Here is a 17,315-nt window from a genome sequence, read left to right as displayed (position 1 = left end):
GGCCCTGCTGACTGTTCCTTTCAAAACAGATTTCATTAGCAAAGAAGAGAAACAGGTGGACTTAATACAAACTAATTGTTAGTTTATCAAATCATGGTTATACCAATTAATTGTCTATTTTTATCACAAGAATATACATCCTAGGTTTAACAGATAGATATGATTCTATAGACATATAAGGTAAAATAGTTAGATAAGGTCCTCAAAATCCTCAGAGACCTACAGAGTATGACATTTAAATATTTTTTATTATTTTTAAGATTCTTGACAACAAGACAGGTTAACTCCTGGCAACACCCAGCCTGCATCAAAGAAGATGATGAGCATCAATGAACCTCCTTATGGAAATGGCTAAAACTCCAGCAAACAAGCCACTAGACAAAATGTCCTCATTTCTGTCACAGACAGAGTTCTGCCTAGAAATAGGCAAGCTTGGATTCAGGCAGAGTCAGCCTCCAAACTCTGACAAGACAGGGTAAGCAGGTCCTCAATAGCTCCTGCCTCACAAATATGTCTGTCAGATATATTGGGCCAGAAGGCTGAAGATGATGGTCCAACATTATAGAGAGTTTTAGGTGACTGTTCTGGTAGCAAACTGTCTCTCTCACTTTTTCATTTCAGAAGCTGCTCACTTGCACTTTCTGTTTACTCAGGTAATTAAGTTTTATTCCTTATGAAGTCTCTGATGGGGTTGAAGACCAGATAGTTTAGTCTTACAGTTAAGCTTAGTTGTTTATGGGTTAAGATGATTTTAGGTGTAGATAGAGGTTTTAAGTTCATGGAGATGAGATATGAAAGATATTGATTTACATTCAGAATTTTAGATTCACCAAGATAGTAAAGACGTTTTCTTCAAGGCTGCCAAATACAAATAGCCAAAATACTATGAATGTAACTTTTATATAACTCCTGATTGTATCATGGTTCTTCTTTCTGTATGTAGTTTTTCTTACTTGTATATAATAACAAATGTATATGTATATGTAAAATGAAATATAATAAAATGAAATATAATAAAAAGCAGAAAACAATATTGTAAGCTTTTAATATGGCTTTAAAAATGGTACCTTTATGGATTGCTGGTGGAAATGTAATGTGATTCAAGACCTTTTAAAACTCAAGCATGGAATTAACATATGTGTTACTGATTCTACCTTCCAATATATATCAAGAAGAATTGAAAAAAAATAAGTTTGAAAAGTATTATCCACATAAAACAATAAGAAAACAACCCAAATATTTATTAACAGGTAATAGTGAATTACATATTTATGCATTTTCCTATAAAGATATCTTGAAAACAAGAAAAAAATGTGTGTGTCTGGGGGTGTTATTCAGTCTGGAAAAAAAACCAAGGGAAGTCTGAAGTGCTGAAGTGGTTTAGCTACAGTATGCATGAACCTTGCTGATGTTACATACTAAGTCAGACGAGGGTATCAGAAAAGATAAGCTCTGTCTGATTTTACATATGAACCATGTTTGGTTCAGAGATAGAATGTAGGATGTGATTACCACAAATGGCAGAGTTATTTTCTAACAGCTATAGAAGTTCTATGTAGTAAACTGAGAAGATTTTTTTCAGTAGCTGGTGGTAAAATGGTTACAGTTATAAGCTTTATGCTGTTTTATATTTTATCAAGGCTTAAAAGTTCATCTTTCTTAAAGCTGACTCTGATGTTAGCTCTGTTGCTCACAGTCAAATCATCATCAACATGTCACTTAATCTATCTCTCGTGACCTCCTCTATATATGTCACTAATAATAACAACTCTGTTCTGTCAATTACTCTACAGATAATGTGTATAAAATAATATGCACATTTATAATGGGTCATTTCCCATTGCAATTGCTCAAAAAGAAGTTGAAAGTTAGCATACTAAAATTAATCTTTCAATAAAAAAGCAGGAAAACTGTATCCCTGAGAATATGAATTGTTTTAATAGATGCTGTTTTATTATACATTTCTGTTGTAATACTGCAGGCATTTAGGAGCCAATGAGGTTGTCTGTGGCCTCTCTATATCCTGTGCTACTAGAAAGGACAATGTTCTGGGTAGAAGCTCTTCTACATTGGGTGCCCTTCAGCTCTATAGAATGCCTAGGAGAGAAAGAGCAGACTACAAAAGGCAGCCAGTGCCTTCTAGCATCCTGACACTCACCATTCCTGATGGGCAAATTTAAGGACTGCCAAGCTATCCAGGAACATGGCCATTGAGGGAGGAAAACATGTCTAGGGCGTGGCTCTGGAAACTATTCCTAAATGAAGACCGAGAGACCAAGTGTATAACTTTTGGAGGCTAGAAAATCTATTTGTAGTATTCAGGGGTAGAATATAATCATTAAGGAAATGAGTGGACTAACTGATTTAGAGTGCACTGTTTTGTACTCACACAAAGGCTGGCTCTCTGCTTCACCTCTCACTTCCTGCATTTCTCATCACTGACACCATGTGATTTCGCATCCTGATACAGTTTCCAGTGGCCTGGCAGATCTCCCTGTAATCCTCCTGCATCCACTTTCCACTTCTTAGTTATTTAGGACATGACTAAATTGCATGAATCTCAGGGGGAGAGAATTAAAGGAAGGCATTCTATATGAGGCTGACATAGCAGAAAAACCTAGGGGAGAACTACCCCCAGTCTGGGCTGAACAGCTCTCAAACCCATCCCCTGTGTGCAGCATGCTGAGCAGGATGTTGGTGAGAATGCCTCAGCATGCAGCAACACTTCAGAGAGGAGATGCAGGTCTCTCCTAGTGCGTGTGACCTAGTTACCTCTTCAGTATGCACTGCTGGCCACCTGCATCTGGAAATAGAATGAAATACTCTGCTGTGCTTGAGGAAAAACACTGAGGCTAACTTAGACAGGCGCTGCTACGTTGTTTATATAAGCATTCTGATGGCAAAGCCAGCATCGTACGAGTTCTACCACACAGAGAAAAGATGAGTTCAAATCTGCAAACACCCCTGTAGGGTGCTGGAGAGTCCCAGAGAGATTTTGAGTTTCATAGAGCCCTAACTAAGAAAGACACAGGTTTACAAAACATGTTAGCCATAGTTATAGAAATAGAATTTTATCAGTTCTTCCCCTCTCCCCTTTTTCCTTTTATTAGTCTCATATTTCCAAGGCTAGATTCAAACTCATTATATAGCTTATGATGCTGACTTTCTGGTCTTCCTGTTTCCATATTCTAAGTGCTGGGATTGCATGTGTGTGCTGTGGGGTTCATTTCATCTGATCCTACTGGTCAAACTCAGGGTTTGTGCATGTTAGTCAAGCATTCTACCCACTGAGTTCCGTCCCCAGGCAGAATTTTAATGTTTTTATGTAGAGCATAGTTCTGTTACTAACTCCATTTAAAAATCAGCGTTTATTTCATTGTTTCATTTTGCAGGCATAGGAGCATAGTACTTAAAAAAAATGAGTAGAAAGAATAAAGAATTACAGTTAGTTGAGGTGTCTAATTTAAGCAAGTTGCCACCATATATATGCTTGTCAGATATTTCAGTTGTAAAGTAGGATATTTTACTTATTGGCTGATGTACCCATGATGCCTCCCCCTAAATCGTTGTACTGCTTGAACACAACACAGTAAGTCAAGTGGATGATTTTTTCACTATTTCTATAACAACAGATGCTTCAGAATATAAGCAAATGTTAAAACTCTGTTTATCTGACTCAAAAGACTAGAAGTTTTGAAGAAAGGTGGTGGAAGAAGCACAGATAATGACTTTGACCATGCAGGAGGGAAGCATCCATGTGACTCATGATGCGGAGTCTCAGCACAGCAGCCATGCTTGGCTTGAGTCCCCCAGTAGCAACCACATCTTACCATTCTTAGTCCTCTGAGTTCACTGGTTTCATGTTGGTGTCTCGCTTCCTAGGGTTTTTTTTTAGGCAGTTGCAAGCAGATGTTGTCTGATTCTGCAGTCGTTCACCTGGCTCTATCGTTAAGACAGATCACTGTATGACTGCCAGAACACCAAATCCACGCAGTCTGATTTATGCAAAGTTCAGCACGGGTTTCTCAGAGGAAGAGTCGGGAAAGTTTATAACCGTGAAGTTAGAAAGCAGCGTTCTGGAATCCTGTGATTTTATACTTAATACAACTTTTAATTATGTGTGTTTCGATTACTGGTCCCTTCGAGGTAAATTCCCAGGTTGTTTTCATCAGAATATCTACTATTAAAATTAGCATAGAATGAGTGGCTTAAATACTGAGCATTTATCTTTCATGGTAGTAGGGTTAGAAACCCAAAGATTTGCTTCTTACTGAAGCCAATTGCTTTGTCTCACAGGTGTCTGTCATTATAAAAGTCTTGATTCTAACTTGTTTTCTTTAAGAACACAAATCCCACCATAGTGCACCTTGATTCACGATATCATATAAGCCAAATTTCCCCTTGAAGATAATTATCCACCACCACCATCACAACGGTAAGTACAGATGAACATATGAACTTTGGACAAGCTACATCTGCCAGTCCATTATAAACAGAGGGAGAGAATTCCATGGGTGTGAAGGTGAAACACGTCACTGCAGAATAGGAAATGACACTACCATAATATTTAGACACTATCACTAAAAAATACGTGGTTTCAACCACTGGAGACTTTGAATTAGTCTCCAGGGAATTTGTCATCTGTTTCAAAGATCACACTAGGTGAGCTTGTCCCTGTTGGCATCCTGAACTTGTTCTTAAATGTCTTTATTTTCCTTTTGATTTCTTAATTTAATTTTTGAGAATGTTATTCATGAGCACTGAATTTACATAATTTCACCTTTTATTCTCCTTCCTCTACTTGTTCCCATATTCCCTTTACTACCTCTCAAATTCGTGATCTCCTTTAATTACTATTGTTACATACACTGATATGGTGTTAAATATAGTGTGTGTGCACGCATATACATGGGTACGTGCATGTGTGTGTGGGGGGGTGTGGATTTGTGGGTTTACGGACACACCTAATGGCACTAAAACACTTTCCTCTATTTCATTTTTAGGTGGAGTGTAGATGTGAAAGCTTTCTAAATTCAATGTTAAAATAACAGTAGGGTGGTTCAGATTATCAATAAATGTCAATCAAATGTAGCAGAATTATATTTATATTCACAGGCTGAGATTATTTAGGAGAGGGTATACACATTTTCTGCTCCCTAGCATTTGTTTATGTTTATGTTAGAAAGACTTTGGAATCATGATTTAGAGGTGACAGAATTTTCCATTTTTTTAACATCCTCAAATGGGGAGGACAGGAGACAGTTGTTCCTGTGTCCTGTTTTGTGATGTGTTTCCTGAAAAATATCCATCTTGAAGACAGATAAATGAAACTGTGGACTAACCTCCCTTCGCACTGCATTTAAGACAAAATTCAACAAAAGATTTGATGGGAGAAGCCCAATGGTCTTCAGTAAGTTTCTAGTTGCAAACGTGTCTCAACAAATCCAATTTTATGTAAATGGTATTACTAAATATTAATTTAAATTATTTTTTATCACTACTTCAAGCAAGACTGCCTGTATATACCTTTATTTTTAATAATATGGAGGCCAGGTGGTTAGAATGTAGCCTTTCCATTAATTAAATCACTCTGTTGTACCTGAGAGATATCTCAAATTTTCTGAAAAAGAGTTTTATTCTCCACATGGGCAAGAGGGGGTGGGAGGTTGCCTCTGACAAGAGCTCTGGTGACTGAGATTTGATCATTCACCCTTGGTGGAGGTGACCTATGGGAACACCAAGGAAGGGATTCAGACTGTCTAGATGAGACCTGGTGTGCTGTGATCAGACAGTGGGGGAGGAGGACTGCACCTGTCATAGGTATACAGGAGAGGAATATATTGGAGGGATGCGGAGGGTGGGAACAGGAAGATAAGAGTGAGGGATTACAATCTGGATATAATGTGAATAAATAATAATAGTAGTAATAATAGTAAGAAGAATACAGATTAATGATTGTTATTACAGCAATAAATATACTACAATATCTTTTAAAAGCAGAATCAAGACTCTTTTTATGACACATGGTCATAAATTGTTTTCAATTCAAATGCTTATATTTTCACATATTAAGACTTTTGTCAATGTCGTTCTTCACAGAGATTTACCAACAACAAATAAAATGGCAAATAAATTAAAGTGGGCTAATCACAACACAAAAAAAAACCAGAAATATGTCTTTTTCTATAAAAGATAGAAAACGGGATTTATTTATGTACAATTTATGGATTCATTAATATACTCATTAGGTTATTCATGAAGTAATAAATATTAACTGATCTATTTCCATGTAATATTTTACCTAAGGGTATTACTTATGGATATTATTTATGTCCACATAATTAAACAAAATTCCTATGTGATAGATATTATCTTTCTCTAGCCATCAGACAGCATTCCATGCCTATTTCCTGCTATTTTTGTGGGGAAAGGCAATGTTATTACAAACATTTGAAGTAAATCCAATAGCATGAAATAAGTTGAAACATTCCTTAATTGTAAACAAGTTAAATAATTGATAGGGGTCTGAATATTGATTTATTTAAATGAATTAGGTAACTGTTTAATAGGCCAATTTTATTAGGTGGCATTGATTTAATGGAAGTAGGAATTCACTGACATTTTGGTTCTATACAAAAATCACCTTGAAACAGAAGCACATACAAAATAATGAAGTACAATTCTTTAAATTAGTCTTATTTTGCAAAACCAATTGACTTCTGCAAAAATTACCATAAATTATTGTTTTTATAATACAATTACAAAATGAAGACTTCTTAGAATTGGTGCAAAAAGTCAGAGAGAAAATTGATTCAGAAAAGGATGTTTGTGCTGTGTTAATTTGTTTTGTTTTTATCCACTACTTTCTGAGCCTTCAGAAGCAACAAACTTATATCCTGTAACTGTCAAGACCAGCTGTCTAGTAGACATTACGGGAGCTGAAGGAATTTAGGATCCACTAAAGCCTGATCCATAGAAGGCTATCACTGTTGACTCTCCCTGGAAGCTCAATTAAAAATTTCACTTTCAGGGGTTATTTGACATGATTTAAAACACAGCTTGCAAAGAGTGATCCAGAGGTGTTCACTGAAAACAATAAGAGGAAATTGCTTAAAATTGCAGCTCCGTACAGATCCACTGGAACTAGTAAGACTATTTTTAATTAACCAACTAAAAGCAAATATTTGATAAAATGATGGTCCTGCTCAAACTATGGCACCAGCCAAGGACAGTACGTGCAGTAACATTGAACTCCTACCCAGATCTAGCCAATGGACAGGACATTCTCCATAGTTGAGTGGAGAGTGGGGACTGACTTTCACACAGACCCTGGTGCCCCATATTTGACCACATCCCCTGGATGGGGAGACCTGGTGGCACTCAGAGGAAGGATAGCAGGTTACCGAGAAGAGACTTAATAACCTATGAGCTTTTACAGGGGGAGGAGGTCCCCCTCAGTCACAGTCATAGGCGAGGGAGTATGGGGAATGTGGGAGGAGGGAAGAATGGGAGGATAGAAGGGATGGGATAACAGTTGAGATGTAATATGAAAAAAATTAATAAAATATATTTAAAAAGATGTCTCAAATGAAATTATAAAAGTTCTGAAATATTATTGGAAACATAGTATGTCAAACATGTAGCCATAGCTGTGTAAATGCTTAAGAAGGACATGAAAGGGCTTGATTACTCACATGCTATAACTTTATAGCTTCCAGCAAAAAAGTAGGATTCTTTCCTCTTGGTGAGTTGAGAGGCTGTTGATACCCACAGACTCTTTCAATACAGGAAACTTTTTGTCTTCATGCATTTTAAATATATATATTTAAATATATATATATATATATATTTGGATATATATATATATATATATTTGGATATATATATATATCCAAACAAATATATATGTGTATAGCATACAATATATAATACATAATTAATATACTGCATGACACATGATATAATATATAACATATAATTAAAATATAGTAAACACACATACACACATATAAACGTATGTGTATGTGTCCAATATCTGGCCTACCACCAAATTAAACAAACAATTCTTTAGTGTTACACATAAAAAAATCAGTTTTTTTAACATAATCAAAATGTTATTATGAAAATAAACTGTAGCCAAAAAACAAATATTAGTTTGTGAATGAGGATTTTGAATTCCAGAAATAAAGCCTTATAATCCAAATGCCTGCATTACACCTCAGAATTATGTGGAACACAATTGCATAAGAAATTGGTGTTGTTAAACTTAGATAAAACAGAGATAATAGATTTTATATCTAGGGATGTCCAGATGGCAGAATTTCTTGAAGTAGACATTTAAGAACTACTATTCAAATTTGAGAACAAAAAAGAATACCATGCCAAATATTGACAAAAGTTTGACAATGATCTGACACAAATACAAATAAAATAGTTGAAATTCAGACATTTCAAAGTTTATGAATGAACTGATAATTGCACTAGGTAGGTACAGAGACACATACTTAAGAATGGAAGGCAAATCTATTCAATGGAAAAAGGATAGCATCTTCAACAAATGGTGCTGGTCTAACTGGATGTCTACATGTAAAATAATGCAATTTTACCTATATTTGTCACCATGCACAAAACTCAAGTCTAAGCGGATCAAAGACCTCACATAAAAACAGAGACACCAAATCAGTTAGAAGAAAAAGTGGGGAAGAGCCTGGAATACGTTGGCACAGGAGACAACTTCCTGAACAGAATTCCAACAGCCCAGGTCTTAAGGTCAACAATTAATAAATGGGACCTCATGAGGCCGAGAAGCTTCTGTAAGGCAGGAGACACTTTCAAGAGAACAAAGCGACAGCCTACAGACTGGGAAAAGATCTTCACCAACCCACATTTGACAAAGGTCTAATATCCAAAATATATAAAGAACTCAAGAAATTAAACACAACCAAACCACATAACCCAATTGAGAAATGAGGCTCAGAACTAAACAGAGAATCCTCAACAAAGGAATATCGAATGGCTGAGAAACACTTAAAGAAATGCTCAATATCTTTAATCATCAGGGAAATGCAAATTAAAACAACTCTGAGATTCCATCTTACACCATCAGGATGGATAAGATAAAAAATTCAAGTGACAGCACATGCTGGCGAGGATGCGGAGAGAGAGGAACACTCCTTCATTGCTGGTGGGAATGCAAACTAGTACAACCACTTTGGAAATCTATCCAGTGCTTTTTCAGAAAAATGGGAATAGGGCTTCCTCAAGACCCAGCTATTCCACTCCTTGGAATATACCTAGAAGATGCTCCAGCACACAACAGGGACATATGCTCAACCATGTTCATAGCAGCCTTATTCATAATAGCCAGAACATGGAAACAGCCTAAGTGTCCATCAGTAGAAGAATGGATAAAGAAACTGTGGTACATATACACTATGGAATACTACTCGGCTATTAAAAGCAAGGAAATCCCAAAATTTGTGGACAAATGGATTGAACTAGAAATGATCATAATGAGTGAGCTAACCCAGAAGCAGAAAGACTCAAATGGTATATACTCATTTATATCTGGACACTAGCCCAAGAGGCATGGCCCATGAAAATCTTTACTTACCAGGAAAGTGGGACAGAGGGGAAGACTTCCTACTGGGACTCTAGGTGAGAGAAGCATGGGAGAATGGGGAAATAGAAGGATCCAGAGGGCCCTAGAAACCTACAAGTAGAATAAATATTATGATTGGCAGATCTGGGCCCAGGGGTCCTGCTCAAACTATGGAATCAGCCCAGGAAAATACATGCAGTAAACATTGAACCCCTACCCAGATCTAGCCAATGGACAGGACATTCTCTACAGTTGAGTGGAGAATGGGGACTGACTTTCACACAAACTCTGGTGCTCCATATTTGACCACATCCCTTGGATGGGGAGGCCTGGTGACACTCAGAGGAAATATAGCAGTCTACCAAGAAGAGACTTGATACCCTATGAGCATATACAGGGGGAAGAGGTCCCCCTCAATCACAGTCATAGGTGAGGGAATAAGGGGGAAACGGGAGGGAGGGAGGAATGGGAGGATACAAGGGATGGGATAACAATTGAGATGTAATGTGAATAAATTAATAAAATATATTTTTTTAAAAACAGAATGGAAATATGGACCGAGAGAGAGAGGGCATTTGGCATGCACAAAGACATGGTAAAGAACATGTATCTGAAAAGCTCACATGGTGGAATATGATTTGGCATAATTAACCACACATGCCTTACAATAGGATGGACGATATATGCAGCACAATCTGTTGAAATAAATGGAAAAGAAAACACAAGTGACTACCTGATTGGGGGCAGGAAAACTATGATGCATTTATTGTAGCATCTTAGAAATGTGAGGAAACAGTCATCCCACTAACACTGCAAGTGAAAACTCTCCGCTTGCATCAAACTCAGAGGTAAAACACTGTATGGCTTCTTCCTTTGATCAGGAAGATGATCAATACGTACACTCCCACAATTTCTCTTTAATATAATACTGAGAACTGTAGTTAGGACAAGTGATTAAGAAAGAATTTTAAAGATTTGAAAATATATGATTTTCCATTATCCACAGAAACACAATTTATACTTACAAACCACAATAATCCACAAATATTTAGAAGCGATAAATATTTCATCAAGGTCACAGGTCCAAGGCCAATACAAAAGTTAATTCCATTTCTAAATAATAGCAATGAACAACAGTATATGAAAGTGAAATTAGGAAAACAACTCATTTGCAGATGTACAAAAATAACACAATCTATAGATGCTGAGGACAAGGTTTGAGCATTTAACTCCACTAATTCTAATAAAATAAAGAATTTCTGAGGAAAAAAATCCTTTTTACACCATGCCTGGGAGTCAGAAGTGCTGTTGACAAACAAACACTCCATAGCTGATCTACAGAATCCGCAAAAAACCTATTGAAATTCCCAGCTCTTTTTCTCGGAAATTGAGAGATGAGTTCTAAAATTCATAAAGAAATACAAATAGTAGAATTATCAAGTCAATCTTTACACACAAAGTTTATTTTCTCATCCTTCTGATTTCAAAATTAATTCTAGATTTATCATGATAAAATGATTGTATCCTGTCGTAAGTGTAGGCATAATGACCTAAGGCATAGAATTGGGTTTTAAGCTCAAAACTGAACTCTGACTTTCACAGCTGATTGATTTTCAATAACAACATGAACATAATATAATTACAAAGTGACTAATGTTATCAATAATTATGTCAAGGGGCCAAGGAGAGTGCTCAGTAGATAAGAGTGCTTGCTCCGCAGGGAAGAGCCCCTGAGTTTGAATCCCTAGCACTCATACAAGTGAACGACGAATGTGACTGTATATGCATGGAGCCTCAGCATTGGCAGATGGACACAGATCTGGGGAGCTTCCAGGACAACCAAGGGAACTGAAAACAGTAAGTAAATAGAAAGGCACATCACGTTAAAAGATTATAAATTTTACTAAAATTAGGACAATATACTCAAATTGACAAACAGGTTTAATTTTAAAAATTTTTTACATATACATAATAATTATTACACACGTATACAATAAACTACCTACAGCAAGAAGAACCATGAGTCAATCAGGAATTATATAAATTTTACATTATTTGTATTTGACAGCCTTAAAGAAAACATCTTCCTTATCTTGGTGCATCTAAATTCTGAGTATAAATCAATCTCCATTACATCTTGACATTATCAACTTAAAACATCTGTCTAGACCTAAAAACATCTTAACCCTTAAACAGCTAAGCTTCATTGTAAACTAAGCTACCTGTCTTCAACTCCATCAGAGACTTGAGGAGGAATAAATTTGACTACCTGACAATTCTTATCAAAATCACAGGAAATGATTTTATGGGTATAGTCAGTTTTATTATGTAATTTATATGTAAAATGACACTCAAGTAGAACAAGGGAAGGAAGACAAGAGTAGTCTAACCAACTTCAACTTTATTTAGTATATATATATTCTGAACTGTCTTGCTTATGCTTCAAGCCTATTTTCTCAGTACCTAAGTAACTGAGACGGAATACTCCCAAGTTCTAAGCACCCCCAGCTTCCATACTGATCACGTGTCTCAAAGATAAAAGCAAATAGATAAATCAAGACTCTAGAACATAACTCTTCATTGTAAAAACATAAACTCTTGGCATATTATAAACAAAAGTATAACATGACATGGTCACTACATGTATTTTTTTCTTAACATTAGCTTGAAAATTTAAGCTTGAGTCATCATTCTTTTGGTGAATTGTGCCCATGAACTATCTCAAACAATTAAAGATATAATAAACAAATGAAAAATGCTTGGGGTAGATTAATTGGCTGAGATAGCACAAGAGAAACGTATTCAGTGAAAGTAATTATCATGTCTTTGATCCAACTGAGGAAATTACTTTTAAATGAAAAAATCATTATACATTTTGACCATGACAGCAATCAGGTTGTTACAATGGAAAAAGCAATTGAGACAATTAACCAAAGGCCACCAACCATTGCAATTAATCATCTGAACAAAGTGTCCATTGCTAAGGAAAGGTCAGGGTGTCACAGCGACAGCAGGGAGCGCAAACAAAATCAGGGTTGGAGAAGGACTAAAGTCATTTTGGAACAAGGATATTGATTAAACATTAAAATGATATCTAGAGAGGATGTAAACCTGAATACTGACCCAATCTACCAAGCCTATTTTCACTTTGTTTGGGGACATACCGCACAATTTAAAGATTTCTAGGGTGGTTTAGTGAGGTGTGTGGTCAGGTGGTCCTTGAGAGAAGCGTGCTTCCAAGCCGAGATTAGTGTATGGAAAATGGAACAATGGGAAATAATAATGTCACCGACCTTGCCCATTGAAGATAGAACAAAACAGCCTGCACTTGGAAGTAGCCACAAGAAGATTTGGCTTGTCAAGAGCCACTTCAATTTTGCTGAAACACAATCTAAATCATGGAGTGTGGTAGAAGTCTGCAATTAGAAAGCACATGATTTACCAAGAAGTCTTTAAAAAACCTGAGTAATTAGAAGTTCAAAGGAGTTTTGAACTGTTGGTGACAAATGAAGCCAACATACATGCAAGATGAAGGAAGACTGTCACAAGTGAACGTAATGACGTCATCCATTAGCTACCCCAACCTTCTGACACTTTATAGCAAGATGCCTTCTTGAGGATTGCCATGAGGGACAACATACAGGTGAGGATTGTTGTCTAATTCCCTCCAGTAAACGTCATGTACATCGTTCCACATGGAATGAATAATTCAGTAGTAATCAAAATTCTCACATTCAGAAAGTTTGTACTCTAGCTATAAGGAAAATAGGGTTCACGCAATTATTAATATCAAGAAGTACTTGCTATTCGTGTCGGTTTTGTGTGTACAGTTACATCACATGCATCCATATACTTGTATAACAAGGAAAATACAAAAGAAATGTTGTATCAAACAGCAAGAATATGTTGTATCTCCAAAAGAATGATACTAGATAGATGGATGATTTTTTAAAATTACTCTTTCTCATTCATTTTCCAATTGTACTCAGTTCATGTTTTGAATGCTTCTATATTTCCTTTCTAATGACAGTTTCTCTAGGGTTCTATGCTGTATTTGTTTTCCTGCCTGAAGCTTTGATGTATTTAGGGTTCAGAGGTTTCTTCCTATGCAGCAATTTCAATTACAGCTTTTTAATTTTGAAATGGTTTGCATATATTTAGGACAAATAATAAGAAGATTTCAATTAATGAATATTATAATCAATAATGTATTAAATAACATACTTATGAACATGTTCAAGTCTATGATTTTTATCTTATATACCATGACTCTTAACATCGGAATGAATTTTGATGGGCATACATTTGCACAGAAATTTGCCATGTGACTTTTCAGGATCTAAATAATTAATTCATAGTTCCAGAATACCACCAAAAAATTTGAAACTCTCTTTGTAACTCCAAGGGAAATGAGGCCAATGACAAATTTAAAGAAAATTGCTTTCTCAAGGCATATAGCCTAAGTTATTCATGATGGTAAAGAATTGGAAAACCACAGAATGAAACAAAGCCCTGGACAAGGGAGCATCACAAAAACACTCTATTGCCACTTTGAGTTTTGTAATTGATGTGAAGACACATAAGGGAAAGGCTTGAAGGCGGTGGAGAAATACTAATATTCTTGCTTAGAAATTTAAGTCAATGATGTGAACACCCTTATACCTGTTAAAATTTAAGAAAACGTCCTTACCTGAAAGATCTTGGATTCCTCCACGTTACACGTTCAATCTAGACTGTTCACAGAGGGTGAAAAGAACTTTCATCCATATGCAAGCATTGAATATTATGGAAAAGCCAAAAAGTGTGTGTGTGTGTGTTTGTGTGTTTGTGTGTGTGTGTGTGTGTGTGTGTGTGTAAAGATGTTTGTTTTACAGCATTATGTGGCATCTTGTGGACATTTTGAAGTCCCAGGAATGCCCTATGCAATGTCATAAAGCCAAGTCTGAAGTCTGTGAAGTAGAAGATTGAAGGTAATCCCTAGTGTAAATGGAGGGGAGGCTGATATCTTAGCCCTAAATATTCACACTCCTTCTATCTTTCGTTCTGCTTTAATGGTGGAACGATGATGACCACCAACTCTGAGGAGGGCGAGAGATTTCTGAAACAAAATTAATTGGTGTTGGACATTCCATACCACAGCTAAACTGGTATGTGAAAGGAATCATCAAACGTCTACTTCCCGAGTAAAGAATCATCAACGCTTTCTTTGTTTTGTTTTGTTTTTTTAATCTTGCTAAAATTTTAAGATGTATGTCACAGAAACTAAAGTGACAAGGTGACAGAGTATGAGAAGCATCCAAATAGAGCAGTAGCTGTCACCAATAAGAAAATGTGACAATTGAATGGATAAAGAGGTTATGTGGCTGGGTTTCCAATGGGAAAGGAAGCTATAGAGGAGCAGTAAGGAGAGCTCCGTCCTTTGTCAATCACAGATGTTAGGGCCAGGAGAAAATGTCTTTTCTCTGTACAAAATGAAGCATGATTCTCTCTTGAGGAAGATAAAATCTTAGATGTGTTTTAGTCTGCAAATTAAAGAAGCATTTCAAAGATACATTTAGAATGAGACATGTTAACTCCTGGCAGCACTCAGCCTACCTCAAGAAGATGAATATCAAATAATCTCCTTACAGACATAGCTTCAAATGTGGTAAACTAGCCACTGGGAAAAATGTCCTCATATATACCACAGACAGAATTCTGCCTAAAAATAGGCAAGCTTGGATGCAGGCAGAGTTACCAGCCAAACTCTGCCAAGACAGGGTAACAATTCCTCAATTGTTCCTGTCCGTCAGTTATATTGGGCCAGAAAGCTGAAGATGATGCTCCAGCATTATAGAGAGTTTTGGGTGACTGTTTAGGCAGCAAACTGTCTCTGTCATTTATTCACTTATTCATTGGAAACTGCTAACCTGCACTTCCTGTACACTTATGTAATTAATTTTATTCCTTTGCTAGTCTCTGATGGAGTTGAAGAACAAATAGTTTAGTTTTAGAATTAAGCTTAGTTGCCTAGGGGTTAAGATGTTTGTAGGTCTATATAGATGTTTTAAGTTGATAATGATGAGATATGATAGATGCTGATTTACATTCAGCATTTTACACTCACCAAGATAGGAAAGATATTTTCTTCAAGGCTACCAAATACAAATAGCCAAAACACTGTGAATATAACAATATATAATTCCTGATTGTTTTGTGGTTCTTCTTGATGTAGGTATTTTATTGTATATATGTGTAATATATAAATGTATATGTAAAATATTTAATAAAATTGCTTTAAAAGCATTTTCACTCTCCATTACATAGCCTTTCAGACACAGGGTAACCACCATTAACCTAATACTATATAATTCCCACCATCAGTTTTCTTAGTTAAGTTATCTCATGCAAGTGAATTATGTAATTGTAAATATAGATAACTTATCAATAAATGTATCTGAAAGTGTGGAGAGTAAATAGGTTAGTAGCTAGGGATGTAGTATTTGGTAGACGTTCAATTTCAGTAATGGGATATCTCTCCACTGTTAGGATTCTTAGCTATAAACTGAACACTCAATTCTTAAGGCATTGCAAGATTTACGCCACTTTCACACTTCATGGATATCACTGTCAAAACAGAGAAAGGTAAATATTAATAACAATTTCTGTAACACATGATGTACTATTTATGTCAAAATCCAGTTTGCCTCTATGTATGCAGAAGGGATATGCACTTTATTAATGAAAGAAGTTGAGAAAAGTTAGATTTATTTGGGATTTTCTTCATTATAATTTGGTTAGCTAATAGAATTTATTTTGTTTGCTCATTTACGACACACCTGTTGATCACTTAGGACAGGCCAGAACATACTGTATGCTTTAAAAAATCTGCTTATTTGTTAAATCCTCAATGAAACAGCCAGAGGAAGGTGAAACTTAAAGGTAGTTCTTCTGTATATAGTGGAAGCCAAGGTTATACAACTCAAATACTCTGCTGCAGTTGCAGCCTGCATCGGAGACCTGGGCCTGGGTTCTCACAGGATGCACGCTACTAGATGTATTTATTGTCACTGCATTTGTCTCATGCCTGTCTTAGTCTTGGTTCTTACTCAGTTAAAATGTAATATTTTTTCTAATTATTGGAGAACCTATATATATACAGATGATCTATTTGTATTACATTCCTGTCCCCCTCCTTTAAGTCCTCTCAGGTCCACGTTCAACCCTAGTTGACAATCTATTGACTGTTGATAGCTTCTGGGGAATGGGGAGGCAGCTCTCTTTAAAGAGTGTGGTCCTTGTTAGATTGACCATGCTCCAGTAGATGTCCCCAGAACTATGAGTACAAAGGAAGCCCAAATTAGACTTTGTGAATTATGAAAGTAGATACAAATGTGGCGTTTGTCATGTTTTATAGGGGTAAATCTTGCTACTCTGTCATTCTGATACCCAGGTTTTTCAAATGTATTCATTAGCCCTAGAACCAAGACCAGGGCATACAGCGTTAGATTGAAGAAATGGCTACAGGTCCTATGTGAGTATTAACTAAATGTATTGCACATTACCTAATACAAATATCCCTCCACTTGTGACTGCTTAAACAGCAGTATAATTCCCCTGTAGCAGTGCTTGCTAGCTGAGGCCGATTTTATTGTACTGCTTAGACTACAACTGGAATCTGGTGTTCAGTGATGAATTCCAAGCTTAAAATAACCCTCTGTGGATTCTAACATCA

Source organism: Acomys minous (assembly GCF_964271855.1).
Source record: "Acomys minous genome assembly, chromosome: 13".
Classification (NCBI taxonomy): domain Eukaryota; kingdom Metazoa; phylum Chordata; class Mammalia; order Rodentia; family Muridae; genus Acomys; species Acomys minous.
The sequence above is the reverse complement of the archived record's forward strand: the minus strand, read 5'-3'. Positions refer to the sequence as shown.